Raw genomic sequence first — 16,076 nt, 5'->3', positions numbered from 1 at the left:
GCTGGGTGGATTTTACGTCCAAGGGTTGATCAAGCCCTGCCTCACCAGAATAGTCTCTGTGAATACTGGAACATTTAGAGTAAAAGCCACCATGGCAGGAAAGAGGGACGGCTGGGGAAGTGCAGCTGGAGTTTTCCTAGAGAAGAGGTGCGGTTCCTTTGTTCTGGTAGATTTCAGCCAGAAGGAACAGCAAATTTTAGTGTCTGCAAACCACCAACCAGCTACTCCCCTCCCCCTTTACCTCCTTCCCTCCCGACCTGGGAATTCATTTGCCGCTTCTCCCTCCTCCTCCTCTGCCCCAGAGCAGTCCCCAGGGACAAAGCTCTTTGTTGTGAACACTCCGAGGCAATACGGACTTGGACATTCTCCAGGGCAAAATCAGGGCTGTCCTCCAAGGAGAGTGATCGCCGGGGCACAGACCCTCCCCTTCCCCCCGCACCTGTTGATCTCCCCCTTCCCGGGGTGAACGTCAAGCCGCAGTGTGCTTGGGACGCACGCGCTTCTACACCAGGCTCAGCAGATGGCGCTGGTGAGCAAAGCCCTTCCCTTCCCTGCCCCGCCCCTCCGCACCGCAGCCGGAGCCTCGCTGGTCTAAAGCGAAAACAGATGTTTTCATCATTTCTGGATCCGGCATGTGACTTGCAGTTCAGCAGTGTGCCAACAGAACCCAGAGATGTGCGTTCGCTTCATCCCCCGCAAAATAAAAATCCTTACTTGAACGAGCCTTCCTCCTAAGTGAGCCACTGACGCGTGATCTGTTTAATCCAAGGGCACATGTCTCATCGGGAGCCAAGTGCAAACTGCCTTTGTAGCCAGCCCTGGCTCTATAATTGGGAGGCTTTTTTTTTTTTCTTCTTCTTCCCCAGAGTAAAGCCAGGGCGGCCAGACTAGCTATCTTTACACCGAGGGCTGGGGAGAGGCGCTAGCTTTTTAAAATAGCCCTGGTCTGGCAGGCTGGGGACCGTGTGTGCGTGGGAGCCAGTGCGTCCCCAACAAAACAGGAAGGCCAGGACGGCGCGCCCTGTTCCCCACGCTCCCGGCAGGTGGCAGCGTCGGCCCGGCCTGGCCTCTGCCAATGGCCAGGCCCAAAGCCGGGCCCTTTTACTTTTGGTGGCCTCAAAATTATTAGTTCCAGATGAGTTCTTGCAATTGTAATATTTGGTTTAACCCAATCTGCCCGATTGCGTCAGCACATGTTCAAATACAGCCGTCTGAAGTCTAACCAGACATCAGAGGCATGTTTCAGGGGGTGTCAACATTCCTTACCCTTTGAAAGAATTAAAAAAAAAAAAATGCGCACAAAAACCCAGAGGTTGATTTATCCCCCAAACGAAAGAAGGGTGAGCCGCCTGGGGCTGAGGTGCCCGAGAGGGACAGAACAGGGGGAAATTCAGGGAAGGCGTAACAATAGAACTTTGTGGATCGAAGTCTGCTAGAATGGAACTGGATTTATTTGTTGAACTAGGAAGGGACCTCTGGGCTCTTTGAAGGTTAGAGCAAATAAGTAGAACCGGTGAGCATTTGGTTTTCTAAGAGAAGAGCCCTTCAAGTCATGTAGCTGCTATTGTGAGACACAGAATGCTATCTGCCTGCGGATGGGCCTCTGCTCACACTTGGCCTGGCAGCTCAGGAAGGGGGCCAGGGAGGAGGGGCCAGTATTTTAACACAGCTGTGAGGGGTACCCCTAGTCTCCAGCTAGGGACACAGACTGGGTTTCCTAAGCACACCAGCAGAAGGCCCTGGAGGACCCAGTTAGAAAACGCAGGACATCGTGAAGGCGTCTGGCCAGGGGACCTGCTGGAGGCCTCCAGTGTCTTGTAAACAGCCCTGTTGCAGTCGGTCACTGCCGCACCCTGGTGCTTGACACCCCGGAAACCGGGCACCCACTCTGGTGGTCTCGGGTTTTACAGACGTGTCAGCTGAGGCTAAGAGATTCACCGAGCTCCGGGGAAGAGTAGCACATGTGCTCAGGCAGCCCAGGAATCCTGCTCCGATCGTCAGACAGGAAAGGGTGTCTTGCTTCCCTTAGCGGAGGTGGAGTAGCCTGGCATTAGGAGATAGCCTCCGTCATGAGGCCCCCCTCCTCCTGCCTGCACCCCACTTTTCCATCTGTGCTCAGATTCTGCAAGCACCTCTCTCGAGGTTGCAGAGATTCCTGCTAGCCGACTGCGGGGAGCCTGGCTGTTTCCCTGCAGGTCTCTGGCTCAACATGCTCCTGATCAAAAGCCGGCACCCGTCTGGCAGATGCTTCATGTCCTGCGTATCAGGAGCTGGTGGCTGGTGCCGGCATCAGGCAGACAAGCCGGCTGATCGGCCATCTTGTCAGATGTGGTTGGGACTTCGCACTCGCCCCTCCCTGCTCCAGCGGCCACCCCGCTGCCTGGATTAGACATAGGAAGGGTGATGGGACCTGCACACGGCTAGCTGAACACCTCCATAATGTTTAGGGGTCCAAGCTGCAGACTGTTTTCCTCTCAGTTTGGAAAATGCATGTGTCCCTACACGTTGCTGGGGAGATGCTGTTGGTCAGTGGTAAGAGCTGCACCTCCATCCTAGCAGATGCTCAGCTTGGGGAAATTATCCAGTCAGCAGACAGGTGAGCACGATACTTACCACAGTCTTTGTACACCAAGAATAGCTGAGAAATTCCAGTATTCCTCTCCACTGCCACAATAACTTTATTCCCTTCTGAGAATCAGCTTTTAGAGATTCTATAATCCAGGCTATTCAACCCTGGCTACTTAAGAATCACCTGGATGCTCCCCCAGAGATGCTGAGATCAGAATGGAAATAGGGTGGGAGACAGGCATCGTAATTTTAATCCGCAGTCCCCCTGCCCCCAGATGATTTTAATGTACACCCGAAAGTTAAAAAAAAAAAATCACTGTGGTTCTATCCCAGCTTGATGAGGTTCTATCCCAACTAGATGAGGTTCCTAAAAGTTAAGGGGTTTCGCCAAAGCCACTCAAGTTCGAGTCCAAGCCTGGAATTTCTGTATAAGAGCACTAGCTCCTCAGTGATGGTCGAAACTCCTCCTCCAATCACTGAGCCAATCACCTCTTCTACTATCACTTTTCCCCGTTCAGTGAAACTCTCCAATGACCACAAACCTGTGTTGGAAAGAGCAAATACTTTCTGAGGAATTTTCCGTTTTGCTCGTTTAAATAAATGCATACACTCAGAAATGAGAATCACCCTGCACCCTGATGTCCCTCATTTATCACTTCTGTTTCCAAATGGGATTCACGCCTGCACAAGGCCATCGTGTCATAACAGCTCTGCAGTGATCTGTTTTTATGGGGGAGGCAAGAGGGCCCTAGAAAATTTCAGCATCATGTTTAGGATTAAGTAGATGACAGTGAACCAAGTGAACGCGGAGCCATCCCCCCTCTCAGGCTGGTGAGACCATGGGCTTGGTTCTTGCCAGCCTTCCCTGTGACTGTTTAAGATGCTGTTTGCTTCTCAGTCTTTCCCCACTGGGGGCAACAAGCACCCTCTGAAATAACTCCATCCTGCGTGGGCAAGGAATAGTCACTGGCTCATCCCTTGAGGTAGGGTTTCAGAGAATAGATCTGTGATGCTTATAGGTTGAGTGAATGACCATAAGTCACTGGGAACAAGAGAGGCAAAGATCCTGGATATCATCGTGGTGACCAGGTCAAGTAGAAAGGAAGCTGGACAGGAGTCAGGGGCAAAGGTTCCCTGTGTGGCCTTGAAGGAGCCCTTGTACTTCTCTGGGCCTGAGTTCTCTCTCCTGGACATGACCTCTGAGGCCTCTTCTCACTCTGACATTCCGCAATGAGTCCCTGCTCTCTGGGACCTCCCCATCTTTGGTCAGATGTGAGGGACCAAATTCTTTTCTTTCCTTCAATCAATTACTCTAGAGCCATTTCCCCAGTGGCCTAAGGGCTAGTTCATGACAATTAAAGTGGAAATCTGACGAGAAGCAGCTACGGGCAGATGATGACTTAGTCCCCTACCCGGTGCCTGGTGGTTTCACAAAGGACACTTGTAAGTCCCTTCAGTAGAATTCTGTCCCTTCTTGGAGGAACTGCCAAGGGATCTTGCATCACTGGGGTTCATTTGTCCATCCACCTGTTTCTTCCATCATTAAACATTTATTAAATACCTACTACATTAAAAAAAAAATGATGGGTAAGAAAAGCTTATAGCCAGGAGCAACTCTTCCAGATTAAAAGAGACCAAAGAAGCATTATAACGAAATGCAATGTGTGGACCTTGACTAGATCCTAGATCCAAGGGGGAAAGCTTGTAAAAGACATTTTTGAGTCAGTTAGGGAAGCCTGAGTGTAGACTGCATAATGGGATTATTGCTAATTTTTCGGATGTGATAATAGTATTACGTTTGTATAGGAGACACTCCTCATCCTTAGAGGCATTTCAGGATGAATGCCATGATGTTGGCAACTTATCTTCCAATGATTCAGGGAAAAAAAGGCAAATGTGCCAGAATGTTAGCAATTGGTAAAGCAAGGCTGGAGTGTATTGGATGTTCACTGACTAGTTATTCAATTTTCCTTTAGATGAAAAATATTCAAAATAAAAAAGCAAGACGAAAAAGAAGTGCCTGTGTCTTCAAGGATTTTACTATTTACTTTTACCGTTTATTCTTTATCAAGGGCAAAAAGCCATGTGAATCACTATGTCGAATCTGAGACAGAATAGAATGGATGGCCAGTGGAGGTATAAGTAGTAAGTCTTGGAAGCCCAGAATAAAGAATGGCTCATTTTCCCTGGGGCCTGGGGGTGGGGGGTTGTTGGTGGTAGTGAGGGAAGTCTCCCTAGATGGGGCAATATTTGAGTTAGGTATAGAAAGATGTGTGCAATTTCAGTAGGAAAATGGCAGGGCAGGGGATTTTAGGCTGAGGGGACAGTAGAAGCAAAGTTACAGAGCCGGAAGTTGTCCAGTGTATCTGGAAGATAATAGGTATGTGAAGGAATGCCTTGGGATTTAAATATTGATTGATGTCAGATGATGTGTGGCCTTGAATGCCATAGGAAAAATTTTCAAAATCTGATCTTAAGATCAACCAAATGTATTCTTCTTCTTACATCCACAACTCTTTGCCGTATAAGCGTCAACACTGTTATCTAATTAGTGAATTTTCTATGGCAAACTTGTACTGATGCTTCAAAACCAGCATACGTGACTCAACTCTAAAGTTCTCTCCAACCTCTGCAGACAGAATCAGTCACTCTTTCCTTTTCCATTCCTGTTCCTGACACTCACCTGTGCTCTCCGTCCATGTAGTGAGGAGCATGGAAGGCCGCTCTTGACAACAGCCAGTTACACCTTTCTCTAGAATTATCCCACTGCTCCTTATTCGCCCCTTTTTGGAGTTCCAGTCCTTAGCCTCCACAGTTCACTTCTCAATCCTTGCCTCAAGCTCTGCTTGCTACAGTAATCAGTCAGTGTTCTCAGGTTCATTGGTTTCCTCAGATTAGCTTGGTTTGCTGGCTCCATGGATCATGGCTGTAGGACAGTGGCCTGGCTGCTGCCCAGCTCATGCCAGGGACCCACCTCAGCTGGATTAGGCTCAGTGGGCCGTCACCAGGGCAGAAGATGAGAGCATTTCTCTTTCATGTTCTCAGCAAATCTGTGTACCTTTACTGTATATAGTGTTTATCATACTGTGCTGTGATTATTTTCTTTGTCCATTCCCCCTACTAGATCATGAGTTCCTAAAGGGCAAGTCCCATGTCTTGGTCAGCTTTGAATCTCCAGGACTTAGCACATTGCCTGGTACTTAGTAGGGCCTCAATAAATGCTTATTGAAAGAGTGAGTGGATAAAGCAGTGGACAAAGAGGAATATCTTTTCATTGACATCCCTTTAGATTTCTGCACTATTAGTCCCTTATTTGAGTGCATAATTGAGAATTGACTACTTGTGTAGGAACCGCCAGCCATAAACAGGTCACAGATAGAGTCTACTTTACTGAAGCTCCATCTCTGGGTTTATTTGTATTAGTGTGAGTTTTAAGTATGGCTCCTAAGACAGTGAGAATCTCCAGTTGTGTTCCTCTGGGAAGCTGCTTTCCCGATACATGTAAAAGAGATCAACTCTGCCTTTGAAATTGCAGTGGGATTTTAAATTGTGTCAACACAGAGCTTGGGAAAGGAGTTGAGTCATAAACCATAGTAATCAGACTTTGCTCTTACATGTGGCCCTTTGCACTAGCAGATCCACCAAATATGCAGCAAATACTAATTAAAATCAAAAGATTGCTAGAGTTGTATTCCTGTCCAGGCTATATGGGAAATGCACTGTCATCACATCTACAGAGGCATTGCCATTTCACCGCTCTTTCCCATACCAGTCAATTTTGTGCAGAGAGTCAAAAGAACCAACTTCAGAACACAGAGCTGTTTCCATGAAGAGCCTAGGCTAGGAATCATGGGGTCTGTTCTGATCACTAAATAACCATCCTTAGTCCATATAACAGATGGTGGGTAATTATGTTGGCTTATATGTTTTGTCCGGACAATGTTTCCTTGATTACTCTCTTCAAAGTATCCTCTGTCCCTGCCCCCCACTCCTAGGCTCTATCTCTGTAGGGTAGGAAATGAGTCTCCAGGACTTTCTGAATTCAGGACTAAGCTGACCATGTCTGTGGGATTCTTGTAGAAAATAAGTCTCATGCTGAATCAAATAGCAGCTTAAATCCCATGTAGGACAACATGAGGTGGCTTTGGTGACTGACTCCATTGGCCAAGAATGGACACCTGGCAACCTGATTGGGCTTAGGGACATCACCTTGTGATAGAGCTTCTCATCTCTTTATCCTCCATCCTAAACTAGAAGCACAAGAGTCCTCCCCCTACAAGGGACTCAGTCTCTGACCAAAGAATCACATACCATACCCTCTTCTGAACACTATTCATAGAACCATTTTGGTTCACTTCAGTGCAATTCAGTGATAATTTATTGAGCAACTCTCATGAGACACTGTACCAGGCTCTGTGGGAGCACAAAATTATACATTATACATTGACCCTGCTCCTCGAGGCTCTCTAGATCTAGATCTCATCTCTGCTCCCACTTCTTGTAGGACCACAGAACTGATTTCATCCTCAGACGCTATCAGATAAATTGGTATAGAGAAGGAGATCCCAGGAAATAGGAGTATGGGTGGAGTGAGAGTGGTTATAATCAGCTGAATATCTTAAAGGAAAGGTGCTATGCAAAAGAAGAGTCTGGTTGTAAATTCGATTTACCAAGACCTTAGAAATATTATCTGTAAATTCTCTGGTTTCAGAAACAGCCATCCTTCTGCCTGCCACTTAGAGGTCTGGTGATAAGAAAGCTATAAATGGTCTCCTTTCATTATTTGGGGACATTTCTCTTCCCCTGGCTTCGATGCCATGGGTCCACCGTCATCAGGAACAGAGGGTTGGAACTGTGGGCACAGGGTAAAGACCCATTAAAAGACAGACAAGCAGGATTCTCCAAGTGGCTAAAAGAAACTGCTAGGTAAGCTTTGTGTATGGGAGCTCCAGTCCCCCTAGATGAAAGAGAGTGATAAGTTTGAAGTTAATTTTGCTCAAATTTCCCAGATTTTTTCCTGCAGGGACCTTTTCTTGAGTTCTAGAAGGTTCTGTGTTCTGTGTCATAATGAAGGGGCTCCCCACTAGCCACTTGGTCCCACTATCCATCCTGCCGTCCATTAATCCACCAGTTCAAGTTGTATTTATTAAACATCTGCCACATGTGTGGCACTGTACTCATTGCTAGTGGTAAGGGGGCCAGCCCCATTCTCATAGACCGGTTGTATTACTTCCTTGTTGTGTATCAGCAAGTAATTCAACCCTTCTGAACCTTGGTTTCTGCGCCGGTAAATTAGGAATATTCATACTATTTTGTGGCATTTCAGTGAGGAATAAATGAAATATTTTTGACAAACTGGTACTTGGTAGATATTCAATAACATGAATTCCTTCTCCCTTTCTTTAAATCTGAATTTCTGTATTGCAAAATGTGGATAGAATAACGGCTCTTTCAGTGGGAGGTTTTAAAGATTAAGAAAAGATAATGCATGTTAAAGTGTTTTGTAAGCTCTTAACTACTGCCATGATGAGAGCTTACTATTATAGTCGCCCTCAAAGAGCTTACAGTCATGCTAGAAGGCCGTGGCACACACCTATGACACAGAGTACGTGTCTAAGCACATCAATACCCCAGTGCCCTCTGTAAGGACCCCAATGCCCCACTACCCTCTAAGTGGTTTGACCTAAACCATATTCCTTCTTCCAAATGAAAATCGGGCGATAAAGAAGGCTGCTCCACACCTTTCAGTGATTTGATGGTTTTTGAATAGCGACAAATGATTCTTCCTGCCAGCTCAGCCACAGGAAGGTTTTACTTGAGAGTTATTTCCACGGCTCTTTACCTCTCAACTTTGGCCCCACTGAGTCCCTGTATGATCCCTTTGTTTTAGCCAGGTTGGGTTGCCTTACTTTTCAACAAACCTATCTTGTCCTATTCACCCCTGCATCTTTGCTAATGCTGGACCCTGAAGCTAGAACTGACGTCTCCTTTCTGTCCATGCCACTCTTGTGTTGTTGACTCACTTTCTTCCTATGTTTTGTCTGAATCTTTGTAAACCCCATGACAACCAGCACAGGCCCTGCACATGGTATGTGTTCAATAAATATTTATTGGATGAATGCTTAATTTTCTTCTCCATATTATATTCAAAAAGACTTAATTAAAGAATTAGCTGTATGAGGCACTGTGCCAGGTGCCCTACTGAGATAATTACATGAAGGATTCCTGTCCCTAAGTAGCTTAACATCTAAAACTGTTAAACCGATGGAAACACTCATTTATAGTGGCCGATGACCTGGGTTCCTAACCTGGAATCTATTGATTAAACCCCTCCCCCTATGAAATCACTGAAATTATATGGAAAAGGTTGCATACATGCATATTCTGGGGATAGGGTCCACAACCACTGTGAGAATAAGAGCAGAAGAGGTGGTGAGAAGCAGCAGGTCTAGATTTTATTCTGGATTTATTGATGGACTGGAGAGAGAACATGAGAGCAGTGGCAGAAGCAGAGAGAACTTTGGGGTTTTCTATTTGAGCAACTGAGTCTTGCCATGTACTGAGGGAGCGACTGTTTGGTGGTGGAGGTGGGAGCAGATTTGGGGAAGAGGGAAATCAATAGGTAAATAATAAGATAGCTTGAGATGTCTATTAGGCGGCCAAGCACAGATGCCAGGGAGCAATTGCAGGCATGAAATAGAGCTCAGGGGAGAAGTCTGGGCCGGAGATAGAAATTTGGGAATTGTCAGTAGATGGTACTTAAAGCCACCAGGTCAGACATCACCCAGGGGAGGAGAGGTCCAGGAAAGGAGCCCTGGGACTTTCTAAAATGTAGAGAAATGGAGGATGAGGATTCAGCAAAGGAAACTGAAATGGAGAAACCACTGATTGAGGAGTAAAACCAGGTGGGTGTGGGACCCTCAGAGCCAGAGAAGACAGTGTTCAGAGGAAATCAGTTATCAACATGCCAGGCTTCTCTCCTGGAAACTGCATCACCTGCATGATGCAGTCTACTAGTCTGAATGTCTTGAATGTAGGAATCATGTCTTATTTATTTTAGAGTCCCCAGGGTATAGCACAAAGCCAGACACATGATCGGTACTTGCTCATTGTCTAATGAATGGGAAAGAAATCTCAAAGATCAAGCAGGAGAGTAAGAGGTCCCCCAAGCAGAGACCTCTATGGCTGAGATAGACACTGCTTCTGACATGCTCTGGGGGAGACGGGGGAGTGGCTCTGACTTGTCTCCATGCAGCAGGAGGCAGGACAGTGGCATTGCCATGTCGAAGAGCTGGAGCCTTGGCAGGACACTTAACCAGCAATGTCATTTGTGCACAAGGGCACTCGGCTGGGGAGCAACTGCACTTCCACCTCCACCATCTGCTTGGTTAATTCCCAGCCCACTGGCTCCAGTGTCACTTACCTCTTAATTACCAGCCTTGGCTCCCACCTGGCTCAAGAGACCAGCTTTGCTTCCCTGTTACATTTTAAGCAGTGACCTGATGAGCCCATCTCTCCTGGCTGAGAGGGCTTACCTTCAGCCAGCCCTTCCCCTCTGAGATGTCCTGAACTTGCACATTTAGGGGTTTAGAGCAGTTGGACATCCTGGTGGCCTTGGCAACTCTAAGCTTAGTTCTGTCCACTCGGGGGCAATGCCCCACAGGACAAACTGTCTCTGAGAGCAGCTGGAACAGGAGAAAACCAATTAAGAGGATAGTTGAGAGGTGCCCGGGCTCCGTGGCGTAATCTACCATTGGTGGACTGGCCAAGTCAGGATGATGGTAATTACCTGAATCCTGGACGCTCTATACAAGCTTCTGATATTCTGGAATGGAGCCAGGTTTAGGTGAGTTATCTCACCACAGATGATGTCTATTCTTGAATCATCCTCCCTCTAAAGACTTTTAGATTTTTTTTTTCTTTTTCAAGTGGAAGAGATGGCTTTGAGTTTATGGCATCTTAGTTTTATAGCATGACCCCAGAGTGGAAAGCTTTCCCCAGCTGAGTTGACCAAATATTCCTCCTCTTAACTAATGCTTTTTCTTAAACCCCAGTCAACAGAGAAACCCCAAAGTTTACCCTTCTTCTTCTGAATTGAGTTGCCTCTGTTCTATTTTATTTTAGTCTTTCCTTGTGTGGGAAAACTTCCCATGACCCTGACAGTAAAGAGGAGCTTGATGCCTAGATTTCTGAGTGTTGTATTCTCACCGACAGCTAAAACATACACTCCAGATATACGTGGCAGCCCTAAAAGGTAGATTTTGTCCCGTATATTTACATGAATGTTCTAGGGAATAGGGGCTTTTATTAAGAAACCAACAGGAAAACACATTTTCTCATTGCATCCCTTGCTATCCTAAGGGGGAGGGAAGGAAAGAGGACCCTTTCCCCCCACCTCCTTTTTACAGATGGTAACTGAGACATAGAAGCGATGAGTTACCCACTAGGTGGATCTGGGACTTGAACCTGGTTCTTTAGATTCCACCAAAGTCAGAGGCTCTTTGAGGGTGGGGTAATCACATGTGATTCCTGGTTCATCCTTCTGGGATGAAGATGGTAGAAAACTGCACTGTTACAGGGGCTGAGCTACATCTCTACCCATCCAGTGTGTATCAGAATCTTTAGAGCAGACGAAGGAGGGAAAAAAGGGGTACTCTTCAGAAATATATTCATTATACTTTCATGTTTAGAAAGTGAATGTTTATACTATAAACTGCTCAGCAAAAGCGCTAATAAAATCTTGACTTAATGAGGTATGGGTTAAAAAGTGTTGCAAAACAGTTTTATCTCTTTTGTCCTCTTGACTGAAGAACTGTGGTCTCTGGAGCTGGGCAGTCACTGCACGGCTCAGTCATCATCTCACTAAACCCTGGTAGGGCATAGAGTCAGAAGTAGCTCTGGAGGAATCTGCTCTTACTACCGAGCCCTGGTCTCAGATGGAGTGGATTCTCGTGAGCTGGTGAACAGAAGCTGACCCTTCATGAATCACCAGGTCTTACTAAGCACATGTTCAGTGCTATGGTAGGTCCTTTGGCCAACAGAGAAAACCCACAAAGGATATGCATTCTAAGTAAGGAGTCAAAATAAAATGCTTGAAGTTGGATGGAGCAACATTAAACTAAAAGACATAGTTTTAAAAAAGAGTCATTTTGTACATAATTCATTCAGCATTTGAATATTTAATACCCCCTATGTGCTAAGTTCCCTGAGTGTTGGAAAGTGGTGGGTGGGGTATAATAGGATGAGCTAGGCTATGCTGAAGTAACAATAGTGCACACACTTCGGAGCTTTAACACAACAAAAGTTTATTTCTAGCTCAGGGAACACATCCAACAAGGGTCATCAGGAGTATCAGCCCCACATGGTCATTCAGGGATCCATACGGATGGCAGCTTGCCATCTTCTAGTCGCACTCTGGGGAGACATGTGACCTCTAAGGTTTCCAAAGAAGGGAAGAGAAGGATGGATGAGGCAATTGGCTTTCAACCTGCAGCCCAGAAGTGACATCTACCACTTCTGCTTACAGTCTGTTGACCTAAACTAGTCATATGACCCCAAAGTCATGCAAGAGAGGCTGGAACCTATAGAACACCTGGAATGTTTGAGCACTAAGTTTCTGCTACAAGTGCAGAGTGGATCTAAAGATAGATATAGCCCCTACCCTCCATTACTGTGCAGAGCTGTGTTATAAAGCAGGTGATACTAAGCCTCATCAGAGAAACAGATCATGTGCTAAGGAAGTCTAGCCCTGGGTAGATGAGTGGGGCTGAATCCAGGACAGAATTTTGGAGAATGTGGTGTTAGAGTGGGGCCTGGGGATTAGGAGGTTTTGATGGACTTTAAACAATGGATGTTGGTGGAAACGCCAAATAGAATAGTGAATCGTTTGCTGGAGGGCAGGATTGTGACGTGGAGAAATAATATTAATGATAATGGTAATAAGAAATACACATCCAGCGCCAAGAATAGGCCAGGCACCATTCTAAGTGCTTCACATATATTAACTCTGTAACCATCTCAATAATCCTTTGTCAGAACTGAGGCTCAAGGACGAGAAGTAATCGCCCAAGGTCGTACCCGGGTGTGGCAAAGCTGGGTCCTCACCCAGGTGGTCTGGCTCCAAAGTGGGTTAACCACCAGTACCCACTGGTTGGGGGAATAGGCTAGGGCCAGATTCCAGAGGAACCAATTTGTCTGAGCATCTATTCTGAAGGCAGAGGGTGCCGTGGAAGGTTTTCAAGCAGGGGAGAGACATGATCAGATTTCAATTAAATCATAGACAGCTTAGGTCCTGCGTGTGAAGATCTGGGAGAGGAAAGCAGAAGGCTTTGTGGGGATCTGAAGCTGGGTTCTGAGAGGTGGGACGACTAGGGTGGATCAGAGAGAATGAAAGGATATTCCAGGCAGGGGACAAGCTGCCTGGGGATGTAGAAGGAGAAGTGAGTATGGTTTGGAACAAGGTAGTGGGATTTGCCTGACTGACCTGGAGCTGGTCTCCTAGGGTCAGGACAGATGGGGCAGAGCATCACAGTTAGGGATTTCAACGTCAAGCCAAGGAGTTCGATTTGATTTAGTATGAAGGAAGGAGACATCGACTGCTTTGAAGACACAGCTGAGGAATGTGTCAAGAGGTGCTTCTCTGCCCTTCACTGTCCCCAGCCTGACTTTCGTCACAAGCCCCAACACACCTGGCATTTCAAAGCCTGGGGGCATTTTCAAAGTAAACCCGAAAGGCTGGTTGTCATTCTTTCAAAAGATCTCCTCTGTCCTACAAGCAACCAAATAATTGAAGTCTGGTTGTTGTTTTTTTTCTTTTACTTTTCTTTCCTTTTTTTCCTTTTTACAAGGACCATTACAAAGGTGTGCAATATTCGTCATTTACACATCTGTGAATAACACTGTAGGCTAAAACGTGTGAGTTCCCATCTCAGCTAATGAATCGGAGTATGGTTTTAATTTTTGAACTGCAAAAATGTTCTGCCTTTTTTGGTCATCCCTACAGAAGATTTCATATTTTAATAATTCAGTGCAGCCTAATTACTTTAATTAATCACCTTCCTTTCAGACATGTCAGTGGGCTTTGTTAATTTCTTGTTACTGTAGGTACTATTGGGAGTTTTAAGGAATTTAAAAAATATATATGGCATAGTCCAGGTTAACTCTTTCGTGAAGTCTGAGACGTGTATCCTTCCCCCGAGGGCGCTCTGTCATTCACAAGTGGTGGCTTAGGTTATACCCATAACTCTCATCTCTGCTGACACATTCCCTCCCTGTGACTGGTTAACAAAACTATCTCTGGTCATTCTGTGTCTTAAAAACTGCTGTCTGGAGAGAAAAGTAAAATGCTATTTAGAGCAAGTCAATATTTTTGCATCTTTCTGAGTCATGATGAATATACTGAGAATGACAATAGCTTTTATTGTACAATCAATATAATTTGCTTCCCTTGCAGGAAAACATAATTAGCTTACAGTTCACACAGTGACAATGAAAATGTGTTCCTTTCTGAAGTTTGTGGGTGGAGGGTCCTTTCCTGCTCAGAGTGGAGGTGTCCCCTCCTGGCTCCTGTCCCAGGCAGACTGGGGATCACCAAGCAGATCTCTCAACTTTCGGGGGCCTTTGTTAGTTCTTTGCACCAAGGAATGACAGTGCTTTTATACAGAGTTAATAATACATAAACTGGTTATGTAGAGGCGTGAAGTTAGTTTCCGGCCTTGCATACAATCTGTATTACTTAAATGAGAGAGCTCTAATATTGATTGTTTAACTGGACCGGTATTTTTTTCTCTCCCTTTTTTCCATGAAAGGGAGAGCTCAGATCTTATGATTTTTACCCATTTCCCTCATATATATAAAAGGGCCCCTGATTAATGAGTGCATTGAGATACAGGGAAGGAAGACACCATGGAACCTTCCTTGTTCTTTTCTGGGACCCTTTTGTCCCCCTCGGAGGCGGCCGGCCCCCCACCTCTCAGCGTGGGCTGGCTGCAACGTCGTTCCCATGCATTTCACACTCCCTGGCACTAGTCTCTGGAGCCGCTGCTCGGTGCAGGCGGGGCAGCTTTGTAAGCAGTCTGAGGTTTTACGAGGACTGAGAACAAAGTGAGGTTTGAGTGGAGACCTTGACTGAAGTACATCTCGCAGGATTCCTGGTAAAAGGCTGCAAGGAGGCCTCCTGTTTGGGGCTTAAGGTTGAATGCTTTTATTTTGAAATGCTGACTGTCTGAAATCAGATTTACTCAACCTCCACTTTGGCTTTGAACTGAAGCACACAAGCTACCTGTCACCTGAAGGACTGCAATTAGGGTCTGCACTTGGAGCCATGTTCTCTATCAGTGTGGAGGGGTGGATGTGAGCAGAGCCTGGGATTTGTGCAACGGACAGAAAAAGAAAGACCTATCTAAAAATCTCCCTTTTTGCTTTTGTCTCCTCCCATTTACTGCTCATGTCCCACCCTCTTTCCCCCCAAATCTTGAGAAGTCATAGAAATCCACAAGAAAGAAATCAATAATCAGATCAGTTCCTGCCATGGATCCAATAAAGGCTTATGGTTGAAAACCCTCATGGTCCTTCTGAGTCTCCTAAAATGTTCTGTTGCAATCAGAGATGTTAATTGGTTGAAACTGCCTGTGGTCTTAGGAAGTGCTCCGGTTACAAGGAGAAATCCTTTTATATTGCTGGATTCCAGCCACAGGATCTCTGAAGTTAGGAATCTGGCAGAGGTAGGGCCCCCTCCAGGATGTAAATAAACTGGCTAGGTCTATAACCCAATAAGAAGTGAATTTATGACATGCGTGTTTCAAGTCACCCAGCGCACACACACTGCACGTTTATGAAAGAGAAGGTGTGGGTTACAGCCGGAGCCCAGACAATGGAATACGGCAAGGGAGGTGGATGCTTGTCAAGTCTATGCAATCAATGGAGGGAAAGCAGGGGCCCTGCAGGGGTCAGAGCTTCTCTTCCTGCCTAGGTTTGCAAGGAACTGCCTAGAATCGAGCCGCTGAGTTTGACCGGCACACAAAACTGCTTACTTTGCTAGCCAGGAGACTGAGTCTCAAACGGCTGAAGTGGGTGAATGTTTTATAGCCCGGGTCTGGCAGCCGGGTGACATTCTCGGCCCAACGGTGCCTACACGTGGTTGTTATCAGAACTGGAGCTTTTGCTGGGCCAGATTTTGCCGTGACCCCTTGAGAGGCCGCGGGAAGCGAGTCGGGAGGCGGTTCCGAAGCCTTGGGCAGGGAACGTGATGAGCCCCCGGTTTACGTTACACAAAACTGTTTCACTTACGTTGCCAAAGGTTGTTCGGGGTTCACGTATGGTGATTAAGACCAGAGAAATCTTCCAGCCCCGCTCCACCCACACTCCCACCTCCCAACTCAGCTCTAGCATAATTGCATCCCCCGAGCGGTGTGTGGCTTTGCAGGGTAAGGGTGTGAAATGTGCCCAACCTCGTTTGCAGACTGCTCCAGACTGCTGGTGACAGTGAGCTATTAGTGAAACGCAGGACC

Source organism: Grampus griseus (assembly GCF_964374135.1).
Source record: "Grampus griseus genome assembly, chromosome: 8".
In the NCBI taxonomy this organism is placed as follows: domain Eukaryota; kingdom Metazoa; phylum Chordata; class Mammalia; order Artiodactyla; family Delphinidae; genus Grampus; species Grampus griseus.
This window is presented reverse-complemented; position numbering follows the sequence as displayed.